The sequence below is a fragment of the Natator depressus genome, chromosome 10 (assembly GCF_965152275.1).
Source record: "Natator depressus isolate rNatDep1 chromosome 10, rNatDep2.hap1, whole genome shotgun sequence".
Taxonomy (NCBI): Eukaryota; Metazoa; Chordata; order Testudines; family Cheloniidae; genus Natator; species Natator depressus.
The window spans coordinates 5,449,886-5,474,619 of record NC_134243.1 but is presented as its reverse complement, the minus strand read 5'-3'; the positions used below and the strand labels follow the sequence as shown (position 1 = coordinate 5,474,619).

Sequence of the window (24,734 nt, the reverse complement as noted above, 5' to 3'; positions counted from 1 at the left end):
TAGGTAGCTTTTAAATTATTCTCTCTTTCTCTTTCTCTGTCTCTCACACACAAAGGAATATTATAGTTATAATAATCTCTGCACTGTTCAGTCCCCTATCAGACTTAAAGAAATCTTCTGTATTCTATACATACCTTAAGCAAGGGGAAACTGCTCTAATGTCTATGTTGAAATTGACTTAATGAGAGATCCTATATTAGGTAAAGATAGCATGTGGGTTGGTCTAACTGCAATTTCTCCTGGGCATGTCACATGGCCACAGTTGGTATGAGCTCATTTTTTGACCGCGACAATGCCAAAGATTAAACCAGGTTTGAGACCGAGAGTAAGAGCGTGGGCTGGAGTAATGAATGTGGGATTGGGAATCTGGAGACCCAGCTCTGCCAGTGGCTTGTATGAATTCAGGGAAGCAATTTCACCTCTGTCTCGGTTTTCCTGCTGGGGTGAAATGCAGTTAATACCTCATGGGGGGTCAGGGAAATGAATGTCCATACAGCGCTTAGAACAGACATCTTTCTGTATAAGTACTAAGTATCCTGAACTGCCCTGTCACTGTACTGTACCGGTTCTGTAGATAAATAGAGGAGTCTTGTTCCAGGGCTGGCACTGATCAATAAAGTCCTCTTTAATACAGAAACCATACAGCTAGAATTTATGAAATCTATATAATTTAGTGTAAAGGCCATTCTTTTTATATATGTATTATCGACTACCCCTCAAAACTGACAGGAAGAGAACTTTTGTTTACCTTTGAATGGATTGAGTCCTCCTTTACTTGTTAATTATTTGATTTGATTTGAAGAGGGAATGCAGAATGGAACTAGAAACAGCCTACAGGGTATATGCAGGGATCATCAGGCATGATGCTTTGTGTTATGAAGAGCTGGAGAACTGGGAAGAAATATTATTTTCCACCTCTATTATCTACTTGCTGGAGAGGTTTACGTGCTTGCTTTTAGGTAAGCTTTCCAGGTCTGGGTTGGATTTTTATGACCAAATCTAGTTTTATTATTTAGGATTTTTTAAACACCTGATTACTTCCATAAAGTTATTAAGGACAGCCAGCATAGTTTTAGCTTGTATTGTCCATCTTAAATAATATTTTTCCCAGTTTCCTTATTGGTCGTAGAGGAAACTCAGCTCTTCCAAAAACGTTGACTGTGTCTACATTATCTCCTGAAAGGACAAACACCCTGCTCTGATTAATCAGGTCCTTTGTACGCAGTGGGATCTCTCTTTTCATTTTTGAATAAAATGCTATTTCTGAATAAGATGAATGAGATGTAAATCTTAAGCTACTTTTGTGAGAGTACAGGAAAACCACAATATTTTTGTTATAATATAGCTGAAACAACAACATTGTGATCCATTTCTTTTGCTGTAGAAATACATTAAATATTGCTGAGCTTTGAAAGCTGTTCCACACTTTGGTAGCATCTACTTCAAAGAATTATCTGAAAAATTTCCGGAGTGATCTTTGGAAATGCTGACGGTTGCTGTTCCCCTGCAGGAAGTGTGCTTTTTTTGAGACATCTTAGGATGGATTTTGGTAGCCTCCTTGAAAACTGCAGGCTGTCCCTATGAATTTTAAAGAACTCCAGAGTCTGGCAATAGTTGGAAATAACAACAAGCTGTTAGGCCAAATGGGATCAACTGGTATTGCCACAGGTTTTGCTCTTTGCTCTCTTTACGGCTGTCAGGTAACAGTTATTAAAAACACTCCTCACTTCAGGCAATGAACTGTGAAACAGACATGCTGCAGCTTTCACAGAGCACAGGCTTGCATTTTGCTATTTCTCTTTAAAAGGTGAAAGGAGTACGTTGCAATGCACATCCCATCGCTGCTGCAGCCTGGGAAATTAGACCTGTTTTGAAATTAGTGGGGTTGTAGTAATCCTTCTGCCTTTTTTTATTATTCTTATTCAGAAATGATGACTTCAGTTTTAAAATGTCATGTTTTAGCGAGTTGGTGGTGGTGAAAGGGGTCAGACTGATCATGACAAAGAAGGAAGTCCTTTGTTTATCCACCGGGCAGGTACAGCACTGACCGTGCAAGGTTCTCCAGCACCATCTGGCTAATGTGCCTCAACTGTAACCTGATGGAACCGCTTTCTGGATAGTTGTAATCCTCTGTTGATTCTCCGCTGAGACTAATAAGAAGGCTCTTGTGAACGGATGGAGTCACTATCCTGTTCTCAGTGGCGCGCACACGCTCAGTTAGTGTCCAGACGCTCAAGTCCTTGCGGGCTGGGCTTTTGTGGCAGCTCCGCAAGTGAAATCCCACTTTGAGCTTCCTCCTGGAGCTTGGCTGTCCTTGGGGTTCCCCTTCATGACCTCTCTGGTTCCAGTGCCTCAGAGAGCCGCTTGTGCCTCTGTAATATCCTAGGGGGACCTGCATCTGCCACAATTAGTGGAACAGTCTCCCCAGCTTTATGCAGGGTTTCGTTACCCCCTACCAGCTCAAGGGAGGATTCTCACCAGCCAGTTACAGGTCTAAATGGTGGTGGACGGAGTGGTGTTTTCATAAGGGCACTTCTCCTGATGGTTTGGAATGAGCCAGAAACCACCAAGTTAATTTCATAGACCACTGACCAGCTCTGGGGCAGGTATAATTTTCTGTCATTGTGGATCCATTCGGAATAAAAACAGTTTATCTGAAGGGGTCCCTGTTCAGGCGGAAGGGTTTTTGGGCAAACTGGAGGAAGTCCAGAGGAGAGCAGCAAAAAGGATGAAAAGTCTAGAAAACATGACCTGTGAGGAAAGATTGGAAAAATCGGGTTTGTTTAGTCTGGAGAAAAGAAGACTGAGTGGAGACATAACATTCTTCAAGTACGTAAAAGGTTGCCCTAATGTGAAGGGTGGTAAATTGTTCTCCTTAACGATTGAGGACAGAACAAGAAGGAATAGGCGTAAATTGCAACAAGGGAGATTTAGGTTAGACATTAGGAATAACTTGCTCTCACTGTCAGGGTAGTTAAGCACTGGAACAAATTACTTAGAGAGGTAGTGGAATCTCCATTATTGGCGGTTTTTAGGAACAGCTTAGACAAACACCTGTCAGGGATGGTGTTGATAACACTTGGTCCTGCCTCAGTGCAGGGGACTGGACTAGATGACCTATCAAGGTCCCTTCCAGTCCTACATTTCTTTGATTCTAATGGCTTCAAATCCCATTACGAGTCTCCTAAAATAATCCCATACATTTTTTTTCCCATTTGGAGCCTGATTTCAGTGGGTTAACACAGTGATTCTCACCCCCCCATGGTGTTTTCACCTTATCTCTGCTCTATAATGAACTATAGAAAGAGCTGCTGCACTGAAACATAGGCTCTATGTAGGCTTTCTTTCATTTGTCTTGCCATACTGGCGTATTAATTAGTACCCCAGAAATTCAAACAATAATTTGATAGCCTTTGATGGCATAATGTCACGTATTGCTGAGGAAAAGCTGGTAGAATGAGATGTCAGTGGAGTGGGGAAAGACCAGCACTGTTGCAGAAAGGTTGGACGAATCCTATGGATTTGTATTGGGCATCTGTGGCTCTCCATATAGAGTACAGATCCAGATGTGTTGCAGGAAGATGCCATTGTAATAAGACACCTTTTGGAGTAGTGTTTTTGCTTTTCTACAAGGAACACTTGGAGCTGTCGAAGGCAAAAAAGCATCTATTTGTCTTCCAGAGAACTGTGCGCAGTTATCAACATGACCCTTAAATCGAGGGAGCGGGGAAACAATTTATCTAATTTGATTCTTGATGCAGAAAGAGTTCATATTTAAAGCCAAAATAAATGGTTCCTTGGGGAGAGTTCAGAGTCTACTTTCCACGGTCCCTGCAAGTGACTTCTATAGGTGAAGTTGAATGTGTATTATTAGAGTACGAATTTCCAGTCTTGCAGAGAACATCTGTAGATTCTGGTGGGGAAAGAAGACCATTAGAACTTCATTGTATTTACTCTTCAGTTTATATTTCTTCTCACTTTACTTGTAAACACAGAATTTCAAATTAATAACTCTATACCTGTGCCTCCTCCAAATGTTATGTTGTTTCTCATTAGACTTCTTATTTCATAGTTTCAGATGAAGTGTTTGATTAAAGGAGGAGGAATAAAAAGTTTAGAGCCATAATTCTCCATTACTTGTAAAATCCTCACTTGTGCTTAACTTCAATGCAAATTGTTCTGAGAGGAGGATTTTCTTTTAAAAGGTCTTTAGGGATCTTGAATTTTAGATTTGCATTGACATAAAATGAAACGTTAAAGTGCATGGTTAGAGTTTTGGATTTTACTGTACTGGATTGAGGCACATTTCCTTTGGGAGTGTTTCTGTAGACGGGGTAGGAGCATTCTGTGCCAAAGAGACCTATCCGCATAAAAGAGTGGAGTTTTCTTATTTGTCCTCCAATATCAGATAGTATTGTTGTGGGCAGGGAAGAAAAATGTGATTAAGTTTCAGGGGTTAAGGAGAAGCCAGATCAGCATTATTCCAAAGCCTAAACTGAAATGCAGTACAGATGTAAGCCATTTTCATTAAAAGTGGAGGTGGGCCTGAGCTGGGATATTTGCATCTGGATCCCAGCTTGCCCAAAGCTAGGCGATTGTTCTGGTTTGGGTGCAACTCTGATTAAAAGAATATATTTTGGATGCTGTGTTCAAACCAAAAGTGGCAGAGTGAGACGGTGCACCAAAGTGTTCAGTCTATGGGGTAAGAGAACATAAGAATTACAGTAGCACTTATTACATCAGTAGCTTACAGTGACCCAGAGCTAATCTGAGGCATGCTGTGGTAATGCATTATGGTGGGGAGGAGATAGAAGTAGTAGAATGAACAGGACAAGATAATTTTTTAAAATTATTTCTGTGGAATTTGCTTTCTCTTTTTACAGATATGCAGAGTCTAGTTTCATTCCGTTAAGAATTTTAGCAAACCTCTGGGAATACCCATTTGGACACCCATATGGTGATAGAATTCCAGTTTTGGGGGTGGGGAGGGGGTGTTGGATGCTGATAATTCCTTTTCCTGGCTAACATTGTGATCTGGGGTTCCTATTTCTCGTGTAAGAGTGGGAAACTTTTCCCTCTGCCTTATTAAATCTATTTTTCAAACTGTCACTTAACCAGGTCTAGTGACAGAGTCGGATGTTTATGTGGCCCTGGACACTTGAACTCTGGTGTTTTCAATCACAACAGCACCTCTTGCCAGCCGTTGTGAATTAAATACTCCTCATGACCTCTTACCCTCGCCGCTCTTAAATTCATGCTTTAAAAACAGCTTAATGAGGGGTTTACTGGCCCAATTGGAAGTTTTTATTAAAACCTATTAGTGCACTAGAGTAGCCTGCCTGAAGGAAACGATTAGCCCAAAGCAACTAAATTCAAGCTGGCCCCTAGCCACACCAGGTTTTCTCTAAACTGTTTCCAGACCCACGTTAACCCTCACACTGCAGCTTGCATGGTATTCATATCCTCTGGTTTAATTTATGGCTTGTCTGATTCACCCCCCAACCTACCTCCTTCCCCCCATGTTCACGAAAGCATTTTGTTTTAATTTAATTATGCTCTCAATAAGGGGCAACTTCCCTTTATCCAGGTCTGACTTATCTGGGAGCCTCAAATGTGTTGAACTAGCTCCCAGAATTCTCCACTGATCCCAGCCAGAGATGAGCTTTTGTGCAAGTTGGTCATTTGGAGGCCAGATGGATGAGGGCAGTAATGTTCAAGCTGTGGGTTCTGAGCTGCATTTGTTTCTGCATAGGGCCCTCTCCTCAGAGATTTCAACAAGGAGCATGGTGCTGATGTAGCAATGGCTTTGACAAGATGGGGGCAATTTTACAACAGGGCTGTGTGTGTGTGTTTGCGTATGGTCTGGTGAAAAGGCCTGCCACTGACTTGCTGTTTGATCTATCACAAGGCTCTTAGTCTCTGTGCCTCATCTGCAAAATTGTCAAGTGCTTAAATGCCCCAAAGATGAAAGATGCTATAGAAGTCCCCACTATCAATGTTATAGAGTCAGGTAGCTAAAGAAAGCAGGAAAGAACTTCTGTCTTGCTTTAGGGTTTAAGAAAGTTGCTCTGTTAGGCCCTGAGCCTGGAAGAGGCTGATCTCCCTCCACTGTCTGTCCCACATTGAGGGTAATTAACTGTCACTTTTGTGTGTATTCTGTTTCCCCATCTCCCCCACTCCATCCCAGCCTGCGTGTCTCATCCACCTGTTACATTTTGTCTTTTAGGCTCTTTGAGGGAGGACTGTCCTTTCTTATGTGTTTGTGCAGCCCCTCGCCTGGCTGAGGCCTCTAGGTACGACCGCAATATAAATGTTTAATCATAAATTTGTCACCTTGACGTATTCTGAATCTGTTTTAATTTTTTGGCTTCTCTTTACAACTCCATATGCTGATGAAGTAACTCTTCAGTCGCTAATGAGAACATTCCAGTGCCCTGTGGATCGTTGCCATGTATGTCGGATGTTCTCGTGCACCTTTTTAACCTTCGTTGTTGGCCAGTAAATGGAGAAGAAAACTTGAAGATGCACGAGTACTCTGGTTTATAAGGCCATGTACCTGTATTAAACTGGAGAGACTCCAGCTCCCTCGCTGAAAGCCAGCATGTAGAAAACACCAGCAATCATTTTGAAAACTAGGTGGTTGACAATCTGTCATTAGATTGTCACTTAAATGGGTAGGATTTATGGCCTGGAATGTTGTATTCAGCATTGACAGTGTAGTCCTCCATAGAGTTAAACTAACAAAAACAAAAAAAGCCACTGTCCCTTTTGACACCAGAAATTTCCTATGAGATGTAGCGTAGGCTTCTTTGTTCTTGCTAACAAATGGGTGTGCCAGACTTGCTGGGTATCTCTTCAGAAGAATACTCTGGAAAAATCTGCCATTAAAGTTATTACTGTAAAGTAGTGTCTTTGATTGCAGCAATTATGCAAATGAATATAAGGGATAAAATACATCTTATCAAGGGCTGATACAAATGGTGATGCTGGAATGAGTGCATAACTTTTTGAAACAGATCTTTTTCTTGCAAGTAATTTTCTTCAGCAGTTTGCCAAGTCAACTGGATATCAATCTATGTAACCATGTTTGGCCTGAAGATGCTATTTTATTGTCTCTTGGTGTAGGAATGTGGAGCCAGTCAGCTGATCTACCAGAATTTTTTTTTTTTTTTTTACTAAGCTATGAATTTCTCTAAGACTTTGTGCCTTACTATGTCCGCGCTTTATAGAATAACCAAATGATTTTCACACACAGACTTCTATAGATTACATCACAATGCTGTAGTTACTGGGTGTGGAGCTCTGCTTCTTCCACTGTTTGGGTAGCTGTTCCTTACCTGGGTTTCATTTTGAGTGTATGAATGATCCTTCAGTCCTCAGACCCAGTTCCTTACGTCTCCCTGGAAATCTCTTTGAGCTGAGCAGATGGTTAACTGGAAATTAGGTAGTATTTGTATTATGGTAGCACCCACAATGTGCTGAGGATTGCCTACACCCGTAGAAAAACATATTTCCTGTCCCAAGGAGCTTATGGTCTAAGGAAGTTTGGCTATCATAAGACCTCTCCTTCCTGTTACAAGCACTAAGAAAAGTCAGTCTTATAATAGTGCAGGAAAGGATTCTAGACTAGAGTCCTTAACTGTGGTGATAATAAAGGTTATGTGGTAGCATGGTAATCTTCAAAATGCTGTACAATTATCAAGTTGATTGAGCCTTGCAACTCCCCGGTGAAGTATTTTTACTGCCATGTTAGAGTGATTAAAGTGAGGCAGAGAAGTTAAATGACTTTCCCAAATTTCATACAAATTATCATCAGTGTTTAGAATGAAGGAGTCTGTTGTGCTCTGTTAAACGACTACCTCCTACTCCAGAGATGGCTGGATTCTGGTTGTGCTTGATCAGATCTTCCTCTCTATCTCACCTGCTTCAGGGGGGGCTCTGAGCTTGAGTTAATCCACCATTTTGAGACCCTGAAATATAAAGGTGCCATAGAAATGCGAAATATATCTTGGTGATATCTCCGCTATGGTAACTGCTTTGTATGGTTGAAAAATACATGCAAAAAACCCCAAACCAAACAAACTACCCCTCCCCTTTGCGAGTTCTGCAGTGGCAGCACCAAAGGAAAAGACTTCCCAAGAGGCCTTGAAGCTTCTGGAATTTAGCTCGACATGCATATCTGGTGAAGGAGCAATGGACTATTTTGATCACCAGTTCATTCGGTGATGGATCACAAGAATGCACCAGGGATGTGTGTATAGCAAACCGTAACTTTTGCCAACAGCAGGAAAAGGAAGAGATCATTGTTAGATCAGTATTGGAATTACAGGCATGTGCCACTTTAATATTCTCAAACAGTTCCAGCTAGAAAGCCCTATTCTGAGGCATCAGGTATGATAGTTGGCCATTGTAGTCATGGTGTCTGTTTTGTGAGTAGATGCACAAGTAGCATGTTTACCCTGTTCAAAGCATCAAACTTGTATCTCCCTGTACAGTACATTTTCTCCTAAAATTGTTTTCTCCCCTTTCTCAGGAGTTTGATGCCTTCCTTTCTCTTTAAAAGGAGGATTTATTCATTGCAATGGCATTCAATTCTGCTTAGATCTGTATCCTTTTAATGGGGCTAGAGGACATTGGCATCTTTCTAATTGGTATGGATTCTTTTCTGAATCTGACTATCCCTTTTAGCCAGAGTTTGACTGTGCAGACCAAACTCAGTTAACCTAAGTTGAAATAAACATAAGAGATTTCAGCTCTTATCACACATACATTAACAGTTTGGTGCTGGCAGTTGGTTCTCTTGTGTGCATTGTAAAGTGAGCACTTGCATTTCTTATTTGGCAATCCATTACTCAGGATTGTGAGCTTAACTGGGGTCCATATTTTTAATCTTCTGATGATTCAGTGGCTTAGTGCAGCTGCACAGTTCTGGCTTCCTGTTAAAGGAGCAAAGGATTGAGATGTGATGCCACCACAGTCCCTTTTCAGTTTAAAAATGTTAATAATGTAATAAAACTGATACTTTAATGTAGAGATATGCCTGGACCAAAGCTCTTGATCTGAATGCACACAAACTTTGAGGAAGTTCCATTTACATGCAAACATCCCAGTTGGACGCATTTCAACTTATCTGTGTAGAGAACCTTCTATGCCAAATTTCAGAGTAGCAGCCGTGTTAGTCTGTATCCGCAAAAAGAAAAGGAGGACTTGTGGCACCTTAGAGACTAACAAATTTATTTGAGCATAAGCTTTTGTGAGCTACAGCTCACTTCATGAGATGCATGCAGTGGAAAATACAGTGGGGAGATTTATACACACAGAGACCATGAAACAATGGGTGTTATCATACACACTGTAACAAGAGTGATCAGGTAAGGTGAGCTATTACCAGCAGGAGAGCCGGGGGCGGGGGGGGAACCTTTTGTAGTGATAATCAAGGTGGGCCATTTCCAGCAGTTGACAAGAACATGTGAGGAACAGCGGTGGGTGGGGGGGAAATAAACATGGGGAAATAGTTTTACTTTGTGTAATGACACATCCACTCCCAGTCTATTCAAGCCTAAGTTAATTGTATCCAGTTTGCAAATTAATTCCAATTCAGCAGTCTCTCGTTGGAGTCTGTTTTTGAAGGTTTTTTGTTGAAGAATTGCCACTTTTAGGTCTGTAATCGAGTGACCAAAGAGATTGAAGTGTTCTCCGACTGGTTTTTGAATGTTATAATTCTTGACGTCTGATTTGTGTCCATTTATTCTTTTATGTAGAGACTGTCCAGTTTGGCCAAGGTACATGGCAGAGGGGCATTGCTGGCACATGATGGCATATATCACATTGGTAGATGTGCAGGTGAATGAGCCTCTGATAGTGTGGCTGACGTGATTAGGCTCTATGATGGTGTCCCCTGAATAGATACGTGGACACAGTTGGCAACAGGCTTTCTTGCAAGGATAAGTTCCTGGGTTAGTGGTTCTGTTGTGTGGTGTGTGGCTGCTGGTGAGTATTTGCTTCAGGTTGTGGGGCTGTCTGTAAGCAAGGACTGGCCTGTCTCCCAAGATCTGTGAGAGTGATGGGGTCGTCCTTCAGGATAGGTTGTAGATCCTTGATGATGCGTTGGAGGGGTTTTAGTTGGGGGCTGAAGGTGATGGCTAGTGGTGTTCTGTTATTTTTTTTTGTTAGGCCTGTTCTGTAGTAGGTAACTTCTGGGTATTCTTCTGGCTCTGTCAATCCGTTTCTTCACTTCAGCAGGTGGGTACTGTAGCTGTAAGAACGCTTGATAGTGATCTTGTAGGTGTTTGTCTCTGTCTTAGGGGTTGGAGCAAATGCGGTTGTATCGTAGAGCTTGGCTGTAGACAATGGATCGTGTGGTGTGGTCTGGATGAAAGCTGGAGGCATGTAGGTAGGCATAGCTGTCAGTAGGTTTCCGGTATAGGGTGGTGTTTATGTGACCATTGCTTATTAGCACCGTAGTGTCCAGGAAATGGATCTCTTGTGTGGACTGGTCCAGGCTGAGGTTGATGGTGGGATGGAAATTGTTGAAATCATGGTGGAATTCCTCAAGGGCTGCTTTTCCATGGGTCCAGATGATGAAGATGTCATCAGTTAGCACAAGTAGAGTAGGGGCATTAGGGGACGAGAGCTGAGGAAGCGTTGTTCTAGGTCAGCCATAAAAATGTTGGCATACTGTGGGGCCATATGGGTACCCATAGCAGTGCCGCTGACTTGAAGGTATACATTGTCCCCAAATGTGAAATAGTTGTGGGCGAGGACAAAGTCACAAAGTTCAGCCACCAGGTTAGCCGTGACATTATTGGGGATACTGTTCCTGATGGCTTGTAGTCCATCTTTGTGTGGAATGTTGGTGTAGAGGGCTTCTACATCCATAGTGGCCAGGATGGTGTTTTCTGGAAGATCACCAATGGATTGTAGTTTCCTGAGGAAGTCAGTGGTGTCTCGAAGATAGCTGGGAGTGCTGGTAGCGTAGGGCCTGAGGAGGGAGTCTACATAGCCAGACAATCCTGCTGTCAGGGTGCGAATGCCTGGCTATGTAGGAACGTTCTTGTCAACTGCTGGAAATACCCCCCCCCCCCCCCCCACTGTCATTACAGTGTGTATGGTAACACCCATTGTTTCATGTTCTCTGTGTATATAAATCTCCCCACTGTATTTTCCACTGAATGCATCCGATGAAGTGAGCTGTAGCTCACGAAAGCTTATGTTCAAATAAATTTGTTAGTCTCTAAGGTGCCACAAGTCCTCCTGTTCTTTCTATGCCAAAGGATCCCCAAGCTTTTTGAAAAATCAAACTGTAGGCAGGGATCACTCTTATCTGTGAAATACAGCCACCTTTCGGGTGAGGTTTGACAGCTATTTAACAGTCACCTGGAGAACACACAGTTGTTATAGGACAGGGAATGATGAACAGCATAGTCACTTGTGAGGGAATTAGGGAGGTAGTCTGTAATTACCTGAATGGAGTGAGGCTAGGGCAATGTGATTAAATCCCCTGCTCTTTCAAAAAGTGATGTGGGAAGTTTTTCTGATGTCAAGCGGTCAGGACCTCTGTTTGGTGTGTCTTTCAGAAAGCGTCACCTCCAACAGCGCAGCGCCTCCCTAATGCCGTGTTTGACTGGTTCGCTGCTGACTCAAAGGTGCCACCTGCTGAATTATCAGCACAATTTTCTACGGCATGTAGGCGTTTCTTACAGGTATGCCACGCGAACGGTGCAGTTCTGACCCTAGGCTGTATGCCTGCGGACCTATCGATCCATGTCCGTTCAAACTGCTCTCCCTTTGTTAGCTGCCTATATTTAGTGACTCTGTAAAGTCACAGATCTCTACTTTTCAGCATACCCAGGAAACAGCTCAACTGATTATCAAAGGGGAACTGAATTAAAGCTGTAGGGAAGCAATAAATATCTCTGGTTTTCCAGAGTAAATGGGTGCTGTCTAACAAAGTGGCCATGCATACATGTAGAACAGTCATGCCTCCATAATCTCCCACAGTTGTTCCTCTTAAATAGGGATGATTGGCATGCATGTGTTATGGGATTTTTTAAATTTGGAAATATGATGCTTTGATGCAGCGGGAATATTCAAAGTGTGAATTTTAAGAAGTGTTTTGAAGCTTTGTGGATCTGCCTCCAAAGCTGGGGTTGCAATGTATTTTGGGGGAGAATCTTCCATCTGTTTGGACATACAATACACAGGTGAATGCTCCAAAGATTCTCGACCATGCAGATGTAAACCAGCCTGCTCTGTGCCGCTGGGACCCCCTGCATGTTTTGTTTTGTAGCATTTGCTGATGCATACCTGCCAAAGAATAGGCATACCTTAGCTTGCAAACGTAAAAACCAAGCATATTCCACGTACCCAGTTATACCCTCTAACAAAAGAATCTATTCTACTAAAGGCATAAGAGTGACAATCCAAAAAGCAAACATCAGACTATTGTGCACCTGAGGAGTGGAAGATGATAGATGTTTTTCTAAGTTGAGTGAGAAAGCTGAACTGGAGAGGATCCAGGGAAAACAATGGAGTAGATCAGTGACCGTGCCAGCTTCGGTAGACTGACGCTTCTCAGCACAGGGGCTGTTTAAATTCATTGTGATATTGCCAGGCTTTTGATGGAAGATGAGAGATGGGTGGGGCTGTCTTCCGGCCACACTTGGATGGAAAGTTCAGCTCTGTCGTGGCAGAGTGACTTTTTTATTTTTAAAGTTAAATTAACCTTGACACGCAGAATAACCTCTGAAGACTAAAAAATCTGAAAGACATCCAAGGGACTACCGGCATTTTTATTCTTCCATTAATTTCACTGTCGGTTCCAACGGGCCTCGGATTTAACCCCACCTGGTTAACCATTCACATACCCTTCTTTTGACCTGATAGAACCCCACATAAAAGCTTTATTGCCATCATTTCTAGAGGATGATGGAGCCCAAGCATCACTCCTGCTGGTATTCTAAATATAAACATTCAAAAGACCAGCTGTCCTGGTGGTTAGAATTTGTTTGCGATTGACCGTCCCCCTGATACTGTTCTAGAATAGTGAGTAATGGCGTTAATGTTTTAGGCTTGAATTTTCAGAGAGGCCAAAGGGGGTTAGGTGCCAACGCCTACTGAAACTCAATTAATTTTTTTACGCTTTCCTTCGATTGAATTTAATATGGAGGTTTTGAGATGTTAAGGATCCAAGTTGCTATTGCACAGTTCTGATGCTTTCATGCTAGACGTGTTGAATGCACGAAAAATGCACCACAGTTGTACCAAGTTAAGGCAGCGAGTGGAAAGAAGTTAATAAAACTGCAGCAAACGGAATGCAAAATACTACAAATCTGGCAGAAGCACTCTACATTAATATTCAAATAGAGATTGCATTTCAAAAGGAAGATTCTGCGGTGAGTATTCCTGGCCATTTCAGCTGGTGTAAGCTTCCGCAGCGTGGTCATCTGGCTAAGCACTGCAAATCATGAATAACACAGTGACTGAACAGCAGAATTTTAAGGTCCTGTTCTCAGGGACACACTCTAGGTACAAAGTGATTGAACTGTTCTCTTTAGCCGCCTTCCCTCGTTGTGCAAAAAATAAGCCTGCAATCTCGTGTAAAAAGTGCAAATGGCAAAAGGGGGGTTGGTTTAAACGTCTTTTGGTTTCAGTGGTGTAAGCTGTTGAGAAGTAAAGGGATGTTGATATTAAAGTGTGGATGTTTCTTTAAAAATCTGTTCAATTTCCCTAAGGCATTCTGCATGCGGAAACTGTAATACTTATCTTATTTGTCGTTGATGGCGTCTTTATACAGTGATTGACGTCAGTGTGTCTGCTTTCTCCTGAACCCGACAAGTTTAAGCCTCATTCTAAGCAAGGATTTTACAAAGGGGCCTAATTCTCTAAGACCCCTTTTTAAAATCCCAGCACTAATTACTACTTTATCTATGATGACGATTTTGCATTAAAGAGCTTGCTGCGTTCTCAAATATTGCTTTCAAAAAATTCCTAGCAGAAGCCGCCATGTTCTCTTTATTTCACCAGACTAACACACACATTTCTAAAAAATGATTGTCTCATAGGGTTCTTTTCCTTTTTTAAACTGGGTGAAACCACAGCTATGAAACCAAGCTCTTCCCAGTACTATATAGGAAATAGGTAGAAGCCAAGGTACATATTTCATGTTAGTCAAAAGAGATGTCAGAATTTCAAAGTAAATACCATTATGCAATTTCCAGTGCTGAAATCTTTTCTTTTGTAGCTTGGCTCCCATGCCTTGATTCAGAACAGTTGGTGCTTTATTTTAAGTTCTTTTTTGATGCCAAGATCATCTGTCCCTGTCATAATCCCCAAATGAAAACTGCAAATGTCAGGGGAAATGCCGGTAGCTACTATCCAGTCAGTGCAGGTCTGCAGACAGGTGTGACGGTGCAGGATAACACATGAGATTGTGAAAGGAAATTAACAGGAAAGAATGCAATGCCACTTTTTTATCTTTTAAAGAGAATGAAGATGGTGTATGTCTTCTCTCAGTGGGGGACCGTAACCCAAAGGATGTGAGCAATAACCAGCCGGACAAGCACCTGAGAGAATGCTCGGTGCCACCTCCGAGCCCTGGCCCCTCACTCCTCAATGTCCCATTTCCAGCCGTGGCCAGCGCTGTACAGACAGAGCAAAAAGATGGTAACTTAACACATGATGAGGCTATTCCAGGGAGGAGAGGAGGCTGTGTAGTTGTTAGGAGCCAGGTGAGCTTGGGGACTAATGGGAATCTTGCTCTGTCATAACTTCCCACAGCAAGGAACAAACCCTACTGCCTAACTTGCCTGGTGTGTGATCGAGGTCTAACTCATCTAACCTCCTGTGCTCAGTTTTCCCTTATGTAAAATGGGTATAATACCTGCCTCATAAAGTGCTTCAAGACCCTCACTTAATAAGTACAGTTTATTACTATGTAGACAAGGCAGCATGCGTAAAATAACAGCATTGTAGCCATGGGGTTTTAGCTCTTTCGAGACACATTAAGGAATAGACCACCTTTAAAACAGCGCTTTGCTTATTTTAATGAGGCTGGTAGCAGAGATGTGGGTTTATTTTAAATGAGGAATTGAAGTAAGCCTGTAAGCATTCTTCGAAGAAGGGGTTTGGAATAGTCTCTTGCATTGCTTTCCTCCAGCATATCAATACTATATGTGTCTGTAGTGCCTACTGCCTGATTGAGCAACTGACTGGCTCTTGGAAATAACAGTGAGAACAATTGTAAGGTTGAACCTTTTATTTACAAAGGTATAATGGCCAGAGGGTCTGGCGTGAAAGGCAGCAGTGCAAGACATTTAGGGCCAGAATTTTTAAAGGAATTTAGGCACCTAACTCCTGATTTCAATGGGAATTGGGTGTCTAAATACCTTTAAAAATCTGGACTTTAAATCCTTGGCCAGGTCTTTGCTTAGTGGGCATGATCCCTACTGCAGCCTGGAAAGGGGATTATTTTAATTTAGTAGATGCATCTGTTGTTTTATAGAGCACCCCAATGCTCTCAAGAATTTGTTTTTATTTTGTTGTACAACACCAACAGAATAAAGACATGATAGAACACCAGGTATATTTATTAATTTCAGTAAAACATATGGTGGTAACATAATCTCTGTGAGGCATGCTGGTGTCAAGGTGAGAATCACTGTTTATAAGTCTTTAAGCAAATACATTTGCCTCTGTACAGTGGGAGGCCATTAAATCATTCACTTGCTTATGTACCTGCAGAAATTGTTATATCTTCCTATACAGGACTGTGGATAGAGCGTTTGACGACATCTGTGATTACAGTGAGGCTGTAGGCTGGGAATATTCCAGAGTAAAAAGGAAGCATGCCATGCTAATGTTCAGTGAAACGGCACTGGGTGGCCTTTCCTTACTGTATAGTGTCCAGTTTTCCCAGGGATTGATGGGCAGTTTTTCTTGCATTGCCCTCTGTTGCCGCAGGACAGAAGAAGAACTTGCTACTCTGGAAGATGGTTCTGATGTGTATGGTTTTCTGCATTGATTTTTCTTTGCAGTGAAATTCTCCAGTCAATATTAGTGAACCCCTTGATTTATGAAATAGACAGTTCTAGGGCCTCTAGCAATCTTAGCATGGGTACGGGGGCCCTATAAGTACTACCTGAGTACTTCACAAATGTTGTGTTTTGTATTTTACACCCCCTAGGAAATAGGGAAGTGCTATCAGTTCCTTATCTGTAAGATGGGGATCAGGCACAGAGACTAAGTGATTTGCCCAAGGTAATGGCAAAGCAAGGATTTGAACGCAGGTTTTCATGTTCCCAGGTTAGTGCCCGAACCACTGAGCCATACTTCTTTCACTTCTATTGGCTTTTGACACTTCTTCCTAAAGAATCCCGGAGGGGTGTGGGGGTATGTGTGTGTGTGTATGTGTTTGTGTGTGTGGAGGTGAGAAGTGCATTTCGGGAGCTAGCACAGAACATCAGGGTTTATACATGAATTAGAGAGGGGATGGACAGGGTATCTAAAAAGGGATAGATGTTACGTTATGTGGGATGGATGAAAGGAAATCCAAAGCATTGTGTTTCCACCTCTTTAACAGGAAGTTGAAGGAGCAGAGCCAATTGCAGTTCAAAGTTAAATGAAATATATAATGTGTGACAGGGTGAGAGGAAGGGAAGTGCTGGGGATAAGGGGTTGGAGAGTAGGAAGGCTTTTTATTTTTCTGGGGAGGGAAGCAACAATAAAGGTGAAAGATAAAGGGCCAGAAACTGATGGGAAAACAGTTCTTGGGCTATTATGTCCGTCTGATTGCTGAGGTAATCCTGTTATGTTAGAATATAAAGCTTAAGCACATGGCAGAGATCAGTTCCCCAGTGTGATGTCTCTGTTTCGCTTCACAGCTGCAGAAGAAACACGGTCAGAGGTGGGAGTGTTTTATTATAATGCAGTACAGCCATATGTTGTCACCCATTGTCACATGGGCTGAGAAGCGATAACGCTGTAGGGTTTTGGGTTTTTTTTTTTTTAAATGTACCATTTGGTAAACATGAGGGCCAAATTCTGCCCTCTTACACCAGCTTCAGTCTGGAATATCTCCACTGCAGGCGAAGATTTAGCTTGTTGTATTCGAGAGCATTGTCCGGCCCTGAGGAATGCTGTGCGAGCCAGGTGTTTTTATGAGAAGCCTGTATGTGAGGCCATTTAACTCTCTCCCCCAAATGGGGTAATAATGCATATGCTGAAGGGATTGGAAGGACACATGGCAGTAGGAAAAGCAGCCACCAGGAAGGTGTAAGAAGGCGTAAAACAAAGTTGACACCCTTCCCTTCCATTGCTCCTCCTGCCAGCCTTTAAATTAGCAGTCTGCACTTGCTAGCTGAACGATGTGTAAGTTACACTCTTGTTCAGAGGGCTCACCTCTCAACTTGGACCCCTGTATTCTCCTCTTTAAAACAGACTCACTTAACAGTGGTGGAGATACAGCAGTATGTTCTCTCCGCTGTAATTGGCATTTGCATAGCAATGGTTGCGTATTTATGCTGGGATTCCAGTCGGAGTTGGGTGCAACTCCCTGAGGCCTCTTTGCAAATCTCAAAGCTCTGCCGATGCCGACTAATCCTCATACCACTCCTGGGAAAGAAGCTCATTTGGCAGATGGGGAAACTAAGAAAAGTTGCGTTAGGCTGCACAGCAAGGCAGTGGTAAAGCAGGGACTGCATCGGCTTCCTCGCTCAGTCAGTGCTCTAATCACAAAATCGATGATTATTGCATATCACAAAATGACAAAATAGATTGCTCCTCGCTCTCCTCAGAGCATGTCTAGAACAGTGGTTCTCAAACATATTTCATCGTGCCCCCCTGCTTTGTGTCTGTAGTGGTTTACGTCACACATACCAATATATTTGGCAGCGCTTCACTTGAATCAGTTTCAGCTTCTTTGTTTTTAACTTAAGAACATAACATAAGAACAGCCATACTGGGTCAGACCAAAGGTCCCTCTAGCCCAGTATCCTGTCTACCGACAGTGGCCAATGCCAGGTGCCCCAGAGGGGATGAACAGAACAGGGAATCATCAAGTGATCTATCCCCTGTCGTCCATTCCCAGCTTCTGGCAAACAGAGGCTAGGGACACCATTCCTGTCCATCCTGGCTAACAACCATTGATGGACTTATCCTTCATGAATTTGTCTGGTTCTTTTTTGAACCCTGTTATGGTCTTGGCCTTCACAACATCCTCTGGCAAGGAGTTCCACAGGTTGACTGTGCGTTGTGCGAAGAAATACTTCCTTTTGTTTGTTTTAAATCTGCTGCCTATTAATTTCATTCGGTGGCCCCCTAGTTCTGTGTTATGAGAAGGAGTAAATAACACTCTCTTATTTACTTTCTCCACACCAGTCATGATTTTATAGACCTCTATCATATCCCCCCTTAGTCATCTCTTTTCCAAGCTGAAAAGTCCCAATCTTATTAATCTCTCCTCATACAGAAGCTGTTCCATGCCCTTAATCACTTTTCTTGCTCTTTTCTGAACCTTTTCCAGTTCCAATACATCTTGTTTGAGATGAGGCAACCACATCTGCACGCAATATTCAAGATGCGGAAGTACCATGGATTTATATAGAGGCAACATGATATTTTCTGTCTTATTAGCTATCCCTTTCTTAATGATTCAGAACATTCTGTTCGCTTTTTTAACTGCCGCTGCACATTGAGTGGATGTTTTCAGAGAAGTCTCCACAATGACTCCAAGATCTTTCTTGAGCGGTAACAGCTAATTTAGACCCCATCATTTTATATGTATAGTTGGGATTATGTTTTCTAATGCGCATTACTTTGCAATTATCAACACTGAATTTTATCTGCCATTTAGTTGCCTGGTCACCCAGTTTTATGAGATCCTTTTGTAGCTCTTCGCAGTCTGCCTGGGGCGTAACTATCTTGAGTAGTCTTGTATCATCTGTAAATTTTGCCAACTTACTGTTTACCCTTTTTTCCAGATCATTTATGAATATATTAAATAGTACTGGGCCCAGTACAGACTCTTGGGGGACACCACTATTAACCTCTCTCCATTCTGAAAACTGACCATTTATTCCTACCCTTTGTTTCCTGTCTTTTAACCAGCTACCAATCCATGAGAGGACCTTCCCTCTTATCCCATGACAGCTTACTTTGCTTAAGAGCCTTTGGTGAGGGACCTTGTCAAAGGCTTTCTGAAGATCCAAGTACACTATATCCACTGGATCCCCCTTGTCCACATGCTGGTTGACCCCCTCAAAGAACTCTAGTAGAGTGATGAGGCATAATTTTCCTTTACAAAAACCATGTTGACTTTTCCCCAACAAATTATGTTCATCTGTGTGTCTGAGAATTTTGTTCTTTACTGTAGTTTCAACCAGTTTGCCCAGTACTGAAGTCAGGTTTACCGGCCTGTAATTGCTGGGATTATTTCTGGAGCCCTTTTAACTAATGTGGTGCCAATTTTTAATCTTCCAGTCAGGTGGTACAGAGGCTGATTTAAATGATAGGTTACAAACTACAGTTAGTAGTTCTGCAATTTCAATTTTGAGTTCCTTCAGAACTCTTGGGTGAATACCGTATGGTTCTGGTGACTTATTACTGTTTAGTTTATCAATTTGTTCCAAAATCTCCTCTAGCGACACCTCAATCTGGGACAGTTCCTCAGATTTGTCACCTAAAAAGAATGCTCAGGTATGGGAATCTCCCTCACATCCTCAGCCGTGAAGACCAATGCAAATAATTCATTTAGTTTCTCCGCAATGGCCATATCGTCCTTGAGTGCTCCTTTAGCATCTCCATCATCCAATGGCCCCACTGGTTGTTTAGCAGGCTTCCTGCTTCTGCTGTAGTTAAAAATTTTTTTTGCTATTACTTTTTGAGTCTTTCCCTAGCTGTTCTTCAAATTCTTTTTTGGCCTTCCTAATTACTTTTTACACTTCATTTGCCAGAGTTTATGCTCCTTTCTATTTTCCTCACTAGGATTTAACTTCCACTTTTTAAAGGATGCCTTTTTGCGTCTCACTGCTTCTTTTACTTTGTTGTTGAGCCACAGTGGCACTTTTTTTGGTTCTCTTACAATGTTTTTTAATTTGGGGTATACATTTAAGTTGAGCCTCTATTATGGTGTCTTTAAAAAGTTTCCATGCAGCTTGCAGGGATTTCGCTTTTGGTGCTGTACCTTTTAATTTCTGTTTAACTGATTCCTCATTTTTGTGTGGTCCCCCTTTCTGAAATTAAATGCTACAGTGTTGGGCTGCTGTGGTGTTTTCCCCACCACAGGGATCTTAAACTCAATTATATTATGGTCACTATTACGAAGTGGTCCAGCTATAATCACTTCTTGGACCAGATCATGTGCTCCACTTAGGACTAAATCAAGAATTGTCTCCCCTCTTGTGGGTTCCAGGACTAGCTGCTCCAAGAAGCAGTCATTTAAGGTGTCAAGAAACTTTATCTCTGCATTCTGTCCTGAGGTGACATGTACCGAGTCAATACGGGGATAGTTGAAATCCCCCATTATTACTGAGTTTTTTATTTTAACAGCCTTCCCTGAGCATTTCACAGTCACTATCACCATCCTGGTGTGGTGGTCGGTAATATATCCCTACTGCTATATTCTTATTATTAGAGCATGGGATTACTATCCAGAGAGATTCTATGGTACAGTTTTGTTCATTTAAGATTTTTACTTCATTTGATTCAACGCTTTCTTTCACGTATAGTGCCACTCCCCCAACAGAAAGACCTGTTCTGTCCTTCCGATATATTTTGTACCCTAGTATTACTGTGTCCTATTGACTATCCTCATTCCACCAAGTTTCTGTGACGCCTATTACATTAATACCCTCATTTAATACAAGGCACTCTAGTTCACCCATCTTATTATTTAGACTTCGAGCATTGGTATATAAGCACTTTAAAAACTTGTCACTTTTTAGCTGTGCCATTACGTGATGTAATTGAATTGGCCTCTTTTTCATTTGACTGTTTCTCCCCAGATCCTACCCCTATTTTATCATCTTCCATCTTCTCCTCCTTACTGGGACATAGAGAATCTCCATTAATAGATCCTCTCGGAAGAGATGTCTCTGACCGAACCACATGCTCCTCTGCTCCTCTGGTGGCTTTCCCCCAGCCCTTAGTTTAAAAACTGCTCTGCGACCTTTTTAATTTTCAGCGCCAACAACTTGAGTTGTTTTTTTTCCTGTTGCACGAATGAGCCAACAATCCATTGTAAAAAGAGCAAAAGCAAAACTGCGATTTTGGTCCATGCTTACAATTAAATGTGCATACTGCGTCGTTGCAAACGGATTTACGTACAGATGGCCACGACTTTGTATAATGCTATGCACGCTTAACAGAAATCCATCAAAATGCACAGTGCCATCTCAGGACCTGATATATGGAGGAATCAGCTTTGCTAGTTACTCATTGCTGTGGGTAAAATGTACGCAGACTTTTTTTGTTTGGTTTTTACATTTTCCCCTAAAGCTTCTCATGCCCCCCTTCCCCCACCCCCCTGCCCAGGATATATTCCATGCCACCCCCAGTTTGAGAAACTCTGGTCTAGAAGACTGTTCAGAACTATGTTTTTTGGGAGCAAACTAGCTTGATATTTGTTTTTCATCCCTCCAGGGATGTTGAATCCTTGAAAATATCCATAATGAAAATGGTACTTAGGTTGTTAAATAGGGGAATTTGGCTAAAGCTTCCTGGAACACAGCTTGGACAGTTATAATTTATTATATTATTTCCCCATCTGTTTATTATTAAATACGAAGTACTTAAGTTTCACAATCTTACCTCTTTGATTTATGTCCAAAAGAAAATGGTGTACTTTTTTACTGAATACTCTTTAACTCCAACCTATGATTATGAGCAACATTTTGAACTTTTTTTTCCTTGATCAATTTAAAAACAAAATAAAATTAAGACAAGAAAAACCCTGACACACATCACTCCAGGGGTCAGTGATTTTTCCTCCGTTTTGAAAACTACCCTGTATATAGATACTTTGTGAGTGTTTTATTTCACTTTTAAGTTATGGGTTGCAATCAAGCTTCTCTTCATGCTTGGATAAGATATAAAAGTTTGTAGACCTTTCCGTTTGCAAAGCAGGGTGCATACATGAGATTGCTAAAATAGTTCACGGGTTACTAGAATTCCTAAGCAGCCCCATGTATAAAAGAGCTGTAAACTAGAACGTTCACTTTATTGCCAGGCGAGTAAATTGACCAGACTTCTCACTCTGCTCCTGGAATTCCTGTAACAACCCTCTTTAAACTGATCTGTTCTATGTAGGTTTTTATCCCGCGCTCATCACCATAGTATCTGAGCACCTTCCAGTAGTGCATTAAGCAACTGTGACTTCACCCAGGCCAACTGTGCAATTGTAGACACTAGTCTGTTTAATGTGTGTGCGATCCTTCGACTGGTCATCCTTTGCAGAGCACGCTATAGAAGGGAGTTTTGTGTGCTTGTAAGCACATCCAGAGTGGTTAGGTAGTTGCTAAAAGGGCTGAATGGCTGGAAAAGCATCCTGGGTATCCTTTTGAAAAGGCATTGCAGTGGGCATCTTTTGCGGCCTACAGAATTCCCATATCCTCTGCTTGGAACAGTTGGAGCTGGAACAGTGGTGGAATGATGCTGGTTTTTCCCCCCTCCTTTGAATGGCTTAAAGCTATGTCCTAGTAGCTCTCAAAAACAGAGGAAGGTCTAGAGTTATGCTTGTAGGCTCGCCATGTTCCGTCCCCACCTTGCACTTTGAAACAGGAGTGGTGGCATGCGTCCCCGTGGTCACTGTACGTATCAGTTTTTGCAAAAGCATTGCCCATTGGATGGGCGGAGGAAGGGAAGTATATGGTATGCTCCATTGTAACATGAAATCTGTTGGGTTTTCACTGACACTTTTCCTTTCTGATATGCATCACTGCATTGTTTCCCATCTAAAATATTGTCCCAGTTGCATTTCCCTTAGTGGACCAAATTTAGTCTAGATGCGAAAATATAGCATGCGTGCGCACGCTCTCTTTCTCTCTCTCTCCCTCCGTGTGTGTGTGTGTGTTCACACACACCCCTTAATTAACTTCTGTTTGTCACCTCTTCCAGCTGAAATGAGTTGAAATTTAAGATTCTCTCCTTCCATCCATGAACTTGGTAATGTTTTGAAATAACTTCTAGGGGAAAGCGTAATTTTCCAGTGAAGGAGATGGAATGAAATGAGGTGAGGGAGACAAGGGGCAAGGTATTTAAGGATATTTAGAGTTTCCTTCTTCTGCAGAAGCATGGGTCATCTTGGGTCAAGTGGGCCGTCAGAGAAGGCCCCAATCCTTCATTGAGAGTTGTGTGGGTAGATCTCAATGGGTAGTTGGGGATTGGTCCGGTTTTGAGCAGGGGGTTGGACTAGATGACCTCCTGAGGTCCCTTCCAAACCTGATCTTCTATGATTCTATGATCTCCACTGAATTCAATGGCGTTATGCGCAAGTTCCACATACAGAAAGTATAACTGTTGGGAGAATCCATTATTAGATATAAGTATATGTTACATCCCTTCTGTGGCTGTTTTCAGCTTGCATTATGGGGAAAATATGAGCAATTCATTTTGGTTACCGATCGCCCATAGATTAAGCTGTGACATGGTAGCTCTTGCAAGCTATTTTATTTCTCACTTAAGAAATAGCTACTTATTCTAGCTATAGAATGTGTTTCAGCTTTACCAGATTTAGATGGTTTTTTTGAAAGAGCTCATTTACTTCTTAGTGTTTTCTTTTTATTTCCACAATTCTGGATCTTTTCCTACTTCAATATTTTATCTTTAATCTCTCTACCAATTCAGTTATTATATACTCAGTCAGCGAAGCGTTAAAACATGTTGCATTAAGAAGATCTTGATCTCTCTTTTAAGTGGGTTTTCAGACAAACTAAGTAGCAGAAGGTTTTTCTTAGTGGAAAGAGGAGTAATTTCTTAGATCAAATTTACTATATATGGAATAGGGTTTAAAATATTAGCTATTTTATGGAGCAGTTATTTTGGCAAATACAGATGCTTCAGAATTGCTTTTGGATCCATGACTGCATTTCAGAATTTTAAATAAAACATCTTTTTCTTCAGGGATTATTGGTGTAAGTGTACTGAAATCTCAGATGTATGATAAATCACTAGAGTAAGCTTTGCTCATGTTCAGCCTACCTTCACAGATGTTTTCAGTTACACACGTTTCAGCCCTGAACTTTACTGACAACATTTCTGTTAATTACTGAAAGTTCAAATCAAAGTCTGGACAATTATTTTTATTAATAAAAAGGAAACTTTCTCTGAAACTTTTAGGGTATTTCCATTCCTTTATTATTTCAGCCTTAACATGTACATCACAGGATAGATATATTTTTTGCTACTTTGCCAGAATAATAATGTCTCATTTAGTGCTAAGCACTACACAGATAACAGCTACTACTTTGCATTTCCACAATGCCTTTCCTTGCCAAACACTTCAAGAACTATGTGCTGTATTTGGTATTATAGTAATAGCTAGAGAACAAACATATTTTCAGCCCGAATTACTTACTTTTTAGATTGAGGGAGAGAAATAGAAGCAACCGAAATAAAATCTCTGAGACCACGCAACGTTTCTTCCTGTTGTAACGGGGCTTGATTACACATGGGGTTTAATCTGCAGCTTTTTGCCGCGCGTCAGGTAACGTGCATCACGCAAGCTGCACTAATAGCTTGCA

The 24,734-nt window shown here is 41.7% G+C and overlaps 1 protein-coding gene across 1 annotated transcript in view; it reads left to right on the top strand.

Moving 5' to 3' along the window:
* The window catches only part of LMF1 (lipase maturation factor 1), a 340,017-nt gene that overhangs the window by 42,373 nt on the left and 272,910 nt on the right, over window positions 1–24,734 (top strand). The window lies entirely within an intron of this gene.